We start from the raw sequence: 12,500 nt of genomic DNA on the forward strand, positions 1-12,500 counted from the left end.
GAAAGTCAAGATTTTTCGACGTGTGTAGATCCCTCAACAACAGAAATTCATCCTCGTCTATGATGTCCTCAAAGCATGTAACAGCTAGAAGGTCTCGAACTTCTCGAAAAGTTTTCATTATGCTCGTAAAATCCACGAACAAAGACAAATTGGACCACTGAAAACGAAAGCAAAACAGCGTTGCTCGCCGCCGCTTCTACGAAAGCTTAATATTCTAATTTCGCGCCAAGAGGAGGCGGTCTCAACCCAACTCCCGCGCGGCCATCGCCTCAAGTGTTTGCTTAAGGTCTCTACTTTCTCGATATGGCCACTCCAATCAAGTCTGTCATCGATGGTCACTCCAAGTGATTTTGCGGTAGTGACCTGGCTAACTTGAAGATCATTAATTGCAAATGTCGGGGACTCTGTGAGAGTACTTAGCCTCTGCCTAGATCCGATAAGCATGAATTCGGTTTTAGTCACATTTAGAGTGAGTTTGTTTGCTCTCAGCCAGTTGTGAACATTTTCTAAATCTTGATTTTGACGCCACTGAATATTGACTGCATCATCACCTGCGTATGTAAGGTGGGTGTCATCAGCGTACATCCTCGGCTCACAATTTGATAGAGAGTTTGGAAGATCGTTGATGTATAACAGAAATAGTAGTGGCCCTAAAATCGTCCGCTGGGGAACACCACAACTTAATGAACGGCTTTTAGAGAGCGACCCGTTGATGGAGCACATTTGAGTACGATTCTCTAAATATGACTTAAACCATTGGTGCGCGTGACCATATATGCCGTAATTGCTTAATTTCGATAAAAGGATCTCGTGGTCAACTGTGTCGAAGGCCTTTTTTAGATCTAAGAAAACAACGGCATTGATTTTACCGCGGTCAATGTTGTACGCCCAAGTGTCCTTGGCCTGAAGGAGAGCCGTGACAGTTGAGTGAATAGCACGAAAGCCCAACTGATATTTACAGATGATATTGTGCTCTTCTAGGTAGGCATATAATTGATCATAGACGATTCCAATAGTTTCAATCTGCTGTCCTTTACATTTGATTTCGAGTGACTTGCCTTCACAAACTACCGATTCATGGTCAGCCCCCCTCTCTATATAACAGAGGTGAATAGATCAAACGTTAAAAAGAACTATAAAGAGCTTTAATTCATCTCAAATGATACTTCAACTACTAAGCAAAGGCAAACGTGTTAGCTTTCACCAAATAAATCTTACTTTCGCAGTGAACTCCGCTCATAAGAAGAGAAAAGACGAACACGATCCAAATTGAGCTCATGGTCATTGAAGTCACCTTCAAACTGAAGAAAAGTAAAAGAAATTGTGACGAAAAAGGCTATAAATATACAACTAATCCCTAACTTTATTTGGTATACGCTACTCAACCAAATTGCTTTTTGCGCCGATCTTTGGAGGTGCTTAATTTATAAGGATAAACCTAAAATATACACTTTAGTAATCACATATGTACTGTTATCTTAATAATCTGGGGTCCAATACATAGATTTGGCCAAGCCTAAAAGCAGAGCTCCTGATTACAACAATTAACCATAAAGGAAAAAGATGGTTTGTTTTTCTGGATTAGAAACTCAAAAAATGATCAGTTGTGGGCATGTCTTGTTCAGCGTGTGGTTTCACTTTTTTTCAGTTTAATTTTAACAAACTATACCCAATAAGTGTACCCAAGACTGTGGAAATTACTTACGCAATATATGAGGGACGATTGTGCAAAGGATTATGTCGGAAGAAAAGTCAACACGCGCCAGGGGTTAATTTACACCGAGATTTTGCCTTCGTAAGTACTCCCTCCTTTTCCTCCAAACTTGAGTCAGCGATCAAATCGAAGAACCAGTACCTGGTCAGCGGTCAACTTCAAAAAAACATGCTTCTTCGATGAGCTTTTAATCTGAGCTCGCGACATGGTCACGTGAAACTGGTCAGCGGATACCTTAATTTGACAGCTGTCAATTAATCATGACATGAATGTCCAACATCAAAGATGTACCTATGGTAATGGTGCTACTCTTATTTTTCAAGGTATGGGGCTTGGCGTACGGACGTACGGACCTACATACGTACGGAGGTACGTAAGGACAGCCACCTGACAACCAAAATTTTTTAGATCGATGGGCTACCAAATTTTAGGTATAGGAGCTCCACTGTAAAAATGAAAAACGAAAAAACGTTCATCAAACATAGATGCTATGTTTTTGAGCAAAAAAACAGTTAAAATTTAGCCACTCGCGTTTAACTGGGCAGTTTTGCAGATCTAAGATCTACGCCGAGAATGAAAGAGATGCTAGGTGGCTTTGAAAATCTAGATTAATAGAAATTTGCTTACCTCGGTACTTTTTTTAAACCAACGTTTGTGAGAGAGAAGCTGGTGGAAAAGAAACAGTGGTTCAGTCGTGTATGGATGGAGTTTAAAACTAAATTTTTTTGCCTGTGGTCGGCAAAAGAGCGGCTCTATACTTAATTTATTTTAAATTTGACGTGAAATTGATGCCTTCAGGAATATTTATGTCACCGAGGTAACTATTCGTCCGTGGGAAACAATTTTTCGCCTGTTGAGAACCACGTTTAATTGACGTTAAATGGAAGAGTAAAATTATAAGAAGGAAAAAAGGGTTTATAACAACGGACAGGGCTTCATCATAAGGTTAATTGTGTAAGTAACTTACAGGAAGACTGCTGGTCGTGATCACATCTGATATTACGATGTATAATGTAAAACGTGCGATTCGTCATCAAAGTAAATCGTAATTGCAGAACTTAGGCAATGACGATCGCGAGCCTGAGGACAACGCGTAACTTAAAAATGAATTTATATTTTACTTTCAAATTTCGTAATTGTCTGGACCTGTTCAGAAAGTCTATTGGCGTTCAATTCCACATGAAAATACGAAAAATTAGCCGCCGTCATTCGTGTTCTCCAAAATACGTAGAACTTAATCATTTCACGTTGTTGTTTTGTAGAGGACGGCTAAGGAATATATAAAGATTTACTACGCACGCACACAGCTATTAAACCTTTTGTCTGGTGACGTTCTCGTTTCCTTCGCCGTCGTGGTTCGCTATTTAACAGCTTGTGAAATTTACAGATCTTTTTCTTTTTCTAGCCTGTGAGCACGAAATGCTTTTTCAAGAGTTCTTTACAATTATTGGAAATGCATTGACATTTAAGTGTGTAACTTAATTGATCACAATTATTCGCAAGTGAAACGTGCTCAATAAATTTAGAACAATTTACACGTATAGAATTTTTCAGAAATTTCCTCTTTTTGACAATGTAAACCTTCGTTGGATTATATCTCGGACTCTTCTTCAATGCAATTTGAGCATGGCCACTAAAGTTGTTGAACACTGAGGGATTAATTTATCACACCCAATAATTTTATTTACATCAATAAAGACCCAAACCTTTGAAACATTTCAGCGCTTCATTGCTGAGTAGAACATTTGGAAGGTAGATAACGTGTTGTAAGCTACAGAGGCTGCGGAATATTTTTTCGCACTTAGAAAAAATCCTCGAAACAAGCATTCCAAAAGATTCTACTTTGTAGATCTTATTTGCACTTGTAGATATTTACTAACTTTTTCGAATTGTTCATTATTTTGACGGATGCGCTTTTGCCATCTTGCCAAAAATTGTCAAAGCTAAATAATTCTGATATAAACCTCCGCGCTTTTGATTTTCAGATGTATTATAAAGTATCCGCTTACATTCTATAATTTTTTTTATGGACCATCTCTTTGTCAAAAATTTCAAGTTCGAAACTAATTTCTGAATCAAAAAGTTGATTAGTTGTGAAAACCCATGCATGAGTAAAAATTAAAGAGAAAAACAAGAAAATTTAATTGCGGTAGATAGACCTTTCTACCCTGTTGTAGAACTAGCAATGCCATCGTCATGCAGAAAAAACCCACCATCTAAGCTCACGCCTACCTGTTGTACACTTGGCTTGTATCTGATAATACTACTGGACTCAGTCGATAGACAGTTTAATCTACAAGGTGCTATGTCTTGCAATTTATGACAACATCATTTTAATACAATAGTCACGAGGAGAGTGTTTACAATTCATAAAAAAAAATTATTTTACCAACGGATTGTAACGACAAGACCTCATTCCTTCAGGCTACAAAAATTGCCATGCAACTATCCACGAAGTAAATTCCAAACAAAAGATATCAGTTACTGTTGCCGATATAAAGACCCCCTTCAAAACGATCGATTGCCTGTAGAAAGTAGAATATTCTATATAAGTGGAATATTCTATATTGAGCCAATGGTAATTTAACTTTCGGCCGATTAAGGTCTGTATCTCCTCAATTAAAGTGCTCTTGCGTTTGCACAAAATGCCGCTGCAATTTCGTTTTGTTTAATTAGCTTTTCTTTGTTACATTCGCGAAAAAGGGTTCTTGCTTGAAACGTCAGTTGGTAGAACGAATGGAGTTAGATTATATGGAGAAATGTGTGTTAGAGTGTATGTTAGAAATGTATGTTAGAGTATGGAGAAAGTATATTTACATCTACTACGTTTTCGCCGAGTGATTGGTTTAATAAACGTTTCAGTAGTAATCCTCAATTGTGTCCGAAATGTAAAAAAATGACTGGTCCAACGATCGAGTTAAATCATCATTCTTCAAGCTGGCGAGCTAGCTGACATTAAGCCGTCAGCCGCTAAATCGAAATTATCTACTATCGATCTTCAATGGAAGCAATTATTGCTTGATTTTGAATGGTGTAGATGCATTACATCACGTCAAAATTCAAAGAGTAGAGTAAAAGGGAAAATTGGATATTCAATATTGGTGGCAAATCAATAAGATAATAGGTAATGTCCTATTAAAATCGGAATGGAGATTCTGAATAGGGCTCTCGTATATACTGTTCATACTGAGAAAAACCAAAAATGAATGTGAAAAGTTCTCGATGAAAGCTTTGAACCTCACAACCTGACTAGCTCACTACCTGACTCAATGTACATTCTGTCCAACTCAACGACGCAAGCCTGCCTTGCTGTTTCTTCCTCTTCTTATTTTACTTTTCTCTTAGTAAGTAGTGCGATAGAGAGTCCGACGCAAAATAGCAGTCCAGACGGGAAAAATATAAGCAAGGCTCGCTTGGAAGTTTTTATTGGGCAGGAACAGGTGCGTGTGTGGACGGACCGGAACGTAGTTCAAGGTAATTAAAACAACCTGACTTTAATGAACACGAACAAGGTTAGGAGTTAACAACTTAGCTTCGACGAACTTCGACAACATGTGTTCTCTTCTGATCGTTTTCAAGTTTATAGGCTGCGTGGCGTAATGGTCACCAAGTGTATCACTACACGTGGTGGCGGTGGGGGTCTTCTTTAAACCCTTTTTTGTACTTAACGAAACAGATTTTTGACAGCAATAAATCTATTGGTTAAAATAGCAGTTCAGTATTATATTGACAGAGATGCCTGAATTACCGAGGTAACTATTCTTTCTTCGAAGAACATTTTCGCCCTAGTTTCACTCGCCTTGCTTTTCATAAAATCCTTTCCCTTAAAGAACTTCTTTTTAGAAATGAATTGACGTAAAATGAAAGAGTTAAAATAAAGCAAGGATGAAAAGATTTGCCGAAATGGGCAAGGCTGCAATATGACGTTTGATGCGTAGGAAACTTACAGGAAGAGTGTTAGTCGTGATGGGGGATGTGTGATCAGGTGTGCTTGATGCCAAGCTATTCTTTCGAAGACCTCCTCGGCGCGAATCGTAATTTTCGTTCCGCAGCTTGTGAGTTCTACAAAAGTTTCACTATCTCTAGCCTGTGACTAAGCAATACTTTTTTCAGGAGTTCTATGTGTTTTTGCATATATACGTAAGATTTGAGTACATAACCAACCATACTGTGTTTCTCATTCTGTTTGATTAACGGGTAAATAGACTAATTAAATTTAGTTTAATTTGGACGTATGGAAAGTTTCAGACCTTTCTTCTGTTTGGCAAGTGTAAACCTTCATAGAAATAAAATTGTTCAGCACATTTTTCGAAAATGGCCCATAAAATTGCTAAATAGTGGGGGATTAATTTACCATGTCCAATAATGTTATTTCCACCCATAAAGGCCCAGGCACTCTTCGATCATATTAATTTTCGGACACATTATTTCCTTACAAATTTTAATTTATTTCCGATCTTCAAGTATCCCGAAATTTGAATTGAAATTCAGAACTGATTTTGGAAGTTATAGTAGATGACAGGCGAAAACTCATAGGTGGCGAGTGCATGAGTGCACAACAGTGACTTTGAAATTGTGAGATACACCTTCCAGTTCAGTAGTGATAGAGCGGTTTTCAATTGAGTGTCGTAAAACCAAAACCAAAACCAAAACCAATTACTTACCAATTAGACATCTCAGCTAATCTCAAACTGTAGTAAAACCAAAACCAAAGCCAAAGTAATTGTCTAATTACTTTCGACACTCAACTGAAAACCGTTCTATTAACAATGTCACACAGTCAAACAGAAATATCTGTACCTACCTGCTGTACGTTCTGCTTTCAAATGTTTCTTTTGATTCTCCTTTAATCAGTTAATGGACAATATTTATTTAGTCTACGTAGCGTTGTTTTTCTCAATGTTATTATAATACCATTTTAATTAGTCAAGAGGCGAGTGTTTACAATTCATCAAAAATGGATTTGTTAGCGGGGCGTATATTAATTTGATGTTCACAAATTCTAACTTTTAACTGCCTCAGGAGTCAGAACATTTCAAATTTTGCCTATTAGAACCTGAATTCATCGCTCACGGCCATTGAAGGCGCAGGTATTTTATGTTCCAAAAATACGCCTTCATTGTTTAACTTTCGACGATTAAGTGGTTTGCTATTGAGTGTTGTAAAACCAGAACCAAAGTAAACACTCCTGCCAATCAAAAACGACGCAAACAATCTAATTAACCAATCAGCACTCGAAGTAACTGCAGCTAGCTTGGCGTGAGTTTTTTTAATAGTTTAGCGTAGTAATGCGAAGCGAACGTAAATGTGAATTACTTTCAACACTCGAGTGAAAACTGCTCTATCCTTGTGCATTCTTGAGTTTGCGCAACAAAGACCGTCATTTTGGGCAGGTCGCTACTCTCGCGAACGTTTTTACGTCATAAACGTTGGGCGCCAGAAAGGTGATGTTTGAGTTCTGGTTTGAGTTTTGTTTCGTACGCCGACTAGTTGTTAAGGAAAGGTTGATTTAGTACGAAAAACAGAAAGAATCAAGGTCAAGGTGGCCTTGTGCCTAAATAGATGGCTTAATAGATATTGTAGTTTGAAGATCGACGATTAAGCTTAGAAAGTTTCCCGGCTTCTTCTGCACTAAATGTCGTATGAGCAAACTTATTCACTCAACTTTGGAAACTCGGGTCATTTGCCGTGTGTTTGAATAATCGGAGGGACTATTTTGTGCTTAACAAGACAGACTTTGACGACCGTCAATTTGTGTTAACCTTTACCCCCAAGGTGAACGGCAGTTTTTTCCCAAATCGGCAAATAAATACACTCTGCCTCTGTACAGTATGCCATTTGAAAGCCACTGATCAGCTTATTCAAGAATTAACATCAGCAGCTATGAAGGAGGTAGACATTTTGAGAGAAATTGTTTTAAAATGCGAAAAATAAACGACTTCAAAAATGTCTCAACCTTCTACTCTATCAGGTATACCCTTGAGGTCATTCCACTGAAATAGAACCTGCACTGAGATTTTTATGAAACTTTGCCTATTGATTGTTTATATTATAGGAACTTAAATTTTGAAATAAAAATGAGGGGTCCCCGTGTTCGTTTAGGAGCAACAGCACCTTGTTTATACCCAATAAATCCTTATAATAGCACCATGATTGTAGTCACGATTGCTTGCTAAATTTACGTTTCCGACTATTGTTTTTTGTTCTACTCTGAGAATTGGTCCATATTTATTTTGCACAGAGAGATTTATTAACCATTTCAAAACAACAGAAAAAAATGATAGGCCACCATACTCGTTTACGAGAAAATGACGATTTGCCTCTATGGCGAAGTCCAGCCGTAAAGAAAAAGCCGCCATTTTTTATGCGCGCACGCAATCGCGCATGAAATTATGCGCAGTATGGATGCGCAATGCAATACTGGGGATTGACCTTATACCACGTGCTACTGAAACGAAAGTTTTGTATGTGAGATTTTTCCTTAGTAATAAGGATTCAACCTTACTTGGAAACACTGCAGACTTTTTCTTCGCATACGGTAAGCGGAAACTGCTTTTTCAGCCGTTCAAAGTTGACTGGTTAAGCGCAAAATTGGCGGCCATCTTGGCGCGGCCAAAACAGCCTAGTGACGTCACTGGTTGTATTACTCTCATGGCGGGCTGAAAATTTAGAGTGATTATGAGAGAAGAGAATACTGTTCGAAGCCCCAGAAAAAAACATCTTAAGGACATCTCAGAGCTGTAAAGCAGATAACAACAGTAGCCTTAGACATGAAGAGCTGGAGAGTCAATCCTGGGGCTTTTCAGTCTATTTAATTGGATATTTGCATGCAGGATATTTTATGTAAGCAAGCAAACGAGTGCGAGTTCTTAAATCGCAAAATGATCGGGACTCTTGGTGAAATGGCCAGAACTCAATTAAACAATATCTACACTCATAAAGTAAAAAAGACATGAAAGCAAGAAAAAGCGGCTTTTGAAAATATTATCCGGAGTGCTGCTGCGCGAATCGCAGTAACAACGCTTCGAGTTTTCGAGTCGCTTTGCTTCGAGGAAACCGGACGCTTTGCGAGTTTCACCGCGGACGAGATTGTGCTACAGTGACCTTTAGTCCAGTTGTATCTGCTACACCCTACAAGTTATCACAACAGCAGCAATTTAAGAAACCCTCTTCTTTTATATGGAGGGAGCGAATTGAAACTATAAAGGTAAACTAAGCCGCCCTGACTCTACAGGTATGTTTTCAGGAAACGAGAGAAAGCGTGACAATGTCGGCGGCGAAAGGTCATATATGCAAATTAGTTCAAATTCATTGAATAAACCTTCGAAAGGAGTGTAAACTAGTGACGTTTTAACGAATTGTTTTGAACTTGGATACTATTAAATGAAGATCATAGACATAAGTATGCGCTAAAGAACTCAAAGTAATCCAACGGCCGTGAAATATTGCAATTGGGAGATACGTGTAAAAGAGAAGCGAAATTCCCGCTTTGTTTACACTGATACGTATGCGGCGATAAAGCAAACCCTGCCGTGGATCACAGTTCAAAGATACATTTTGTCTACCACAACAACTCCCACTTGTTAGTGCCCCCTGTGTGCAAAGAAGTACTCGACCCCAAGCTTTTGGACGGTTAATAACTTCGTGATTGTGCGGATGGCTGATACACTTACCGCTTTTAATGCCGTGAAGTTGTCGAGGATATATTTGAACCTTGCTAATAGACCTTAGATAAAGGTGAGAATCCAAATTTCAGAACCTGGCTGAAAACAGACGACGAAATATCGTGTTTAGGCTTCAGGAGGTGATATAAAAGTTGCTACACTCGTCTTCGGAATCTCCAATCAAGTACCCAAGATGTTTGAAAAGTATACTGAGCTGTTCTGTGGAATGAAGTCTCGAAACTGTTAGGTACGGCTAGTTCACGTTTCTATAACAATGCTGTTTTGTAGTGGCCTTCTTCCTTGACTGTGCCGCTTTCAAGGATGGCCAGCGCTCTTTTGTCTTCCACAGACAAGGTAGACTCAGAGAGAACCTGCTTGGTCGCATAAGAATCGATCTCCCAAAATCGTTCAACTTGATGTTGCAATGTGATCTCTTTATCTGAAACGAGAAGGTTTGCATTGATTGTTTCGCAGTGCTCTTGGCTCACATTTCCAAACAGGGCTCTTTCCGTCGTCCCTGGCGGACTTCAAGGTAAATCCGGCAATAGGTGAGCCATGTCAGCTCCAATGAGAATCATCCCGTCACCACCTTCAAGTTCGGGAAGGTCCATATCTGATGAGAGATTCCTCTGCTCGGCTACCCTTTTCTTCGAGACCCTGAAAGATGGAATGTTAAGTTTGTCGATGACCCAAGCACCCTGCACCATAACTGGGTCTGGCTGATCTTTAGAAGAAAGACCAATGCTCACTCTGTCTTAGTTCTGAGCGATAGCTTCATTGCCAGCCGTATTGATGTTAAGACGATATGTTTCGCCAACAAGTTGTAAGCGGTCAGCTAAGTCCTTTCTAATCATAGTCGAATCACTTCCAGGATCAAGCACATCGTATGTTTTCACCCTGACTATGAATCTGAACTGGGAGCACTTTTAAGAGGACTTTCTGTTGAGACTGAACACAGATTTGGTTCATGTTGCTCTGGACGGTGGGCAATGAACTAGACACAGATTCAGAGTTACGAACATTTTCTTGTGGTGAAACGGATGGTTGGGTAGAGCTACTTCGGCTGCTGGTAAGACTAGCACGAGAGTCTAGTTGATGTTCCTCATGTGAAGGGGTGTGGTGGGGAAGCCCGCACCGTTCCTTAAGACAACGTTTTACACGCGGACAATTCCTGGCTTAGTGGTTTGTCTCCAAGCATTAAAACAAAGTCCATGGTGCCATGCAATTTTTTTCCTCTCCTGCAGGTGGTTAGACTTAATGGGAGGACAAAAGGCAACAGGGTGTTTGCGTTTGCAAATGACACAGTTTTTTTCACTTGATGGGACTTTCTTCTCCTGCTCCTTGTTCGCTGATTGGGGTTGGTCTTGCTCTGAATCTGACAGATCACGGTTCCTGGTAGCATCAGGAGAGGTTTCTGTTATCGTAGCAAGGGGCTTTAACTCGAGACTTGGCTTTGACTTGGGAAGCCTCTGTTTCTTGTTCCCTTCTGCTTCTATGAAATTTTCAAGGGGATTAAACAGTGTTTCTACTCGCTTGCGAACAAGGAGAGGATTGGGGTGGTGGTGGTGGTGGTGGTGCGGGGCGGGGGGGGGGGGTTAATCTGGTGACTACCATTCTGTTCAAGGGGTATCGAAATACTGTCCGTCGCTAAATATTGCGGACCTCGAGATAAGCTCTGGTGGCATGGGACTCTTTGGCTTGATGTCGACTTGCCTGGATTTTTACTCTAAAGGGTAGTGTGCACTGATTCATTGCATTTGTTTCTGTGACCTAATGCAGTTTTAAAGGAGTAAAAGAGTTCAACTTTCACCTCTTCTGAAAAGGTTTCAATTAGCACTGTCATGGAAATAAAAATTCGAACTGGTGGGATGCTGAACAGTTGCCTATTCACACAACGCGGTAGAGGGGTTGAACTCGTGACTACCGAGAAACAAATCCAGATAGCAGTAGGGTAAAGGATTTGGACCAGGAGATCCAGATTTCAAATCCAGTACTTTAAACCACGCTGCCTTCTGTTCGTTCCGCTCCTTCCCCTTTCATTTCTAATTCCTGAGGTTTAATAATTTATACTAAGTTAGTTCCTGAGGTTTAGGAAGTGTAGTACCCTATGTGCCACGTGGAACGAAGGGGACAGTTAGTTAGTTGGTAGCAGGGTCGTACCAATCCCTCAAATCCCCGCCCTATTAAGCTACCTAATGGAATAATTGAACACCACATCTATGAAATTGAATTCCCAGTTCATTTTTATTCCCCATTTCTATTTCTACATCGCATTTCTCCAGATGCGTTTCCTTGGCTTTTTTTCCCTCATCCTGTCGGGACATCACCAGTTGATATTGTTGCCACTCACTCAGACTTTTTGCATTTTTTTATATCATCAAATTTTGATAAGCATGATAAAAAAAATAAAAAAAAGTTGCGTACATAGGGTTCTGAGCCACCTTAAATTTTCAAAACTTCTGTTGCAGAAACCCTTAATTTAGTTTTAAGTGTTTGTAACTGAAAACGAGCAAGAAAGACTCCATTGGCTCCTTTAAATCTTCTGTTAGAAAATATTTTTTTGTCCAAAAACTCTTAGCTTAGTTTTTAGTTGTGCATATCTAGATTTAGATTTTTTAAATTTTTAACTTTTATCATATCTTTAAATTTTTAGCTGTATTCTATTTTGTAATTTTTATTATCTTATGAGTCTAAATAGCTTTTAATTTTTAACTTAGGATAGAGGGCCACTGGTTCGTCAGTTTTTTACTGTTATGTGTTACCCTCTGTAAATAAAGTTGTTACTTACTTACTTACTTACTTATTAGCTCAGTGACCCCCATTTTGTATTATCAAATTGTGATAAGATTGATAAGATGCAATTTTGGCAAAGCTTTAAAAAGATTCTGTTGAAGGGATTCAAAGCCACCTTGGGCTACACAACATTGGACAACGGTAAGGGTGCGAATGTTGCAACAAATTATGATATACACTTTAGTAACAACATATGTACTGTTTTGTTAATAATTCGGGGTGTAGCATATAGATTTAGCCAAGCCTAAAAGCAGGGCTTCTGATAATACTAATATACTAATACTAATACCAACACCAACACCAACACCAACACCAACACCAACACCAAC

The 12,500-nt window shown here is 39.2% G+C and overlaps 1 pseudogene; it reads right to left on the reverse strand.

Annotated features, from left to right (window-relative positions):
- Positions 1 to 9,862: 9,862 nt before the first annotated feature.
- LOC145501744 (uncharacterized) lies at positions 9,863 to 10,934 on the reverse strand (annotated as a pseudogene).
- Between the last annotated feature and the right edge of the window lie 1,566 nt (positions 10,935 to 12,500).

This window comes from Orbicella franksi, chromosome 10 (genome assembly GCF_964199315.1).
Source record: "Orbicella franksi chromosome 10, jaOrbFran1.1, whole genome shotgun sequence".
Lineage (NCBI taxonomy): Eukaryota > Metazoa > Cnidaria > Anthozoa > Scleractinia > Merulinidae > Orbicella > Orbicella franksi.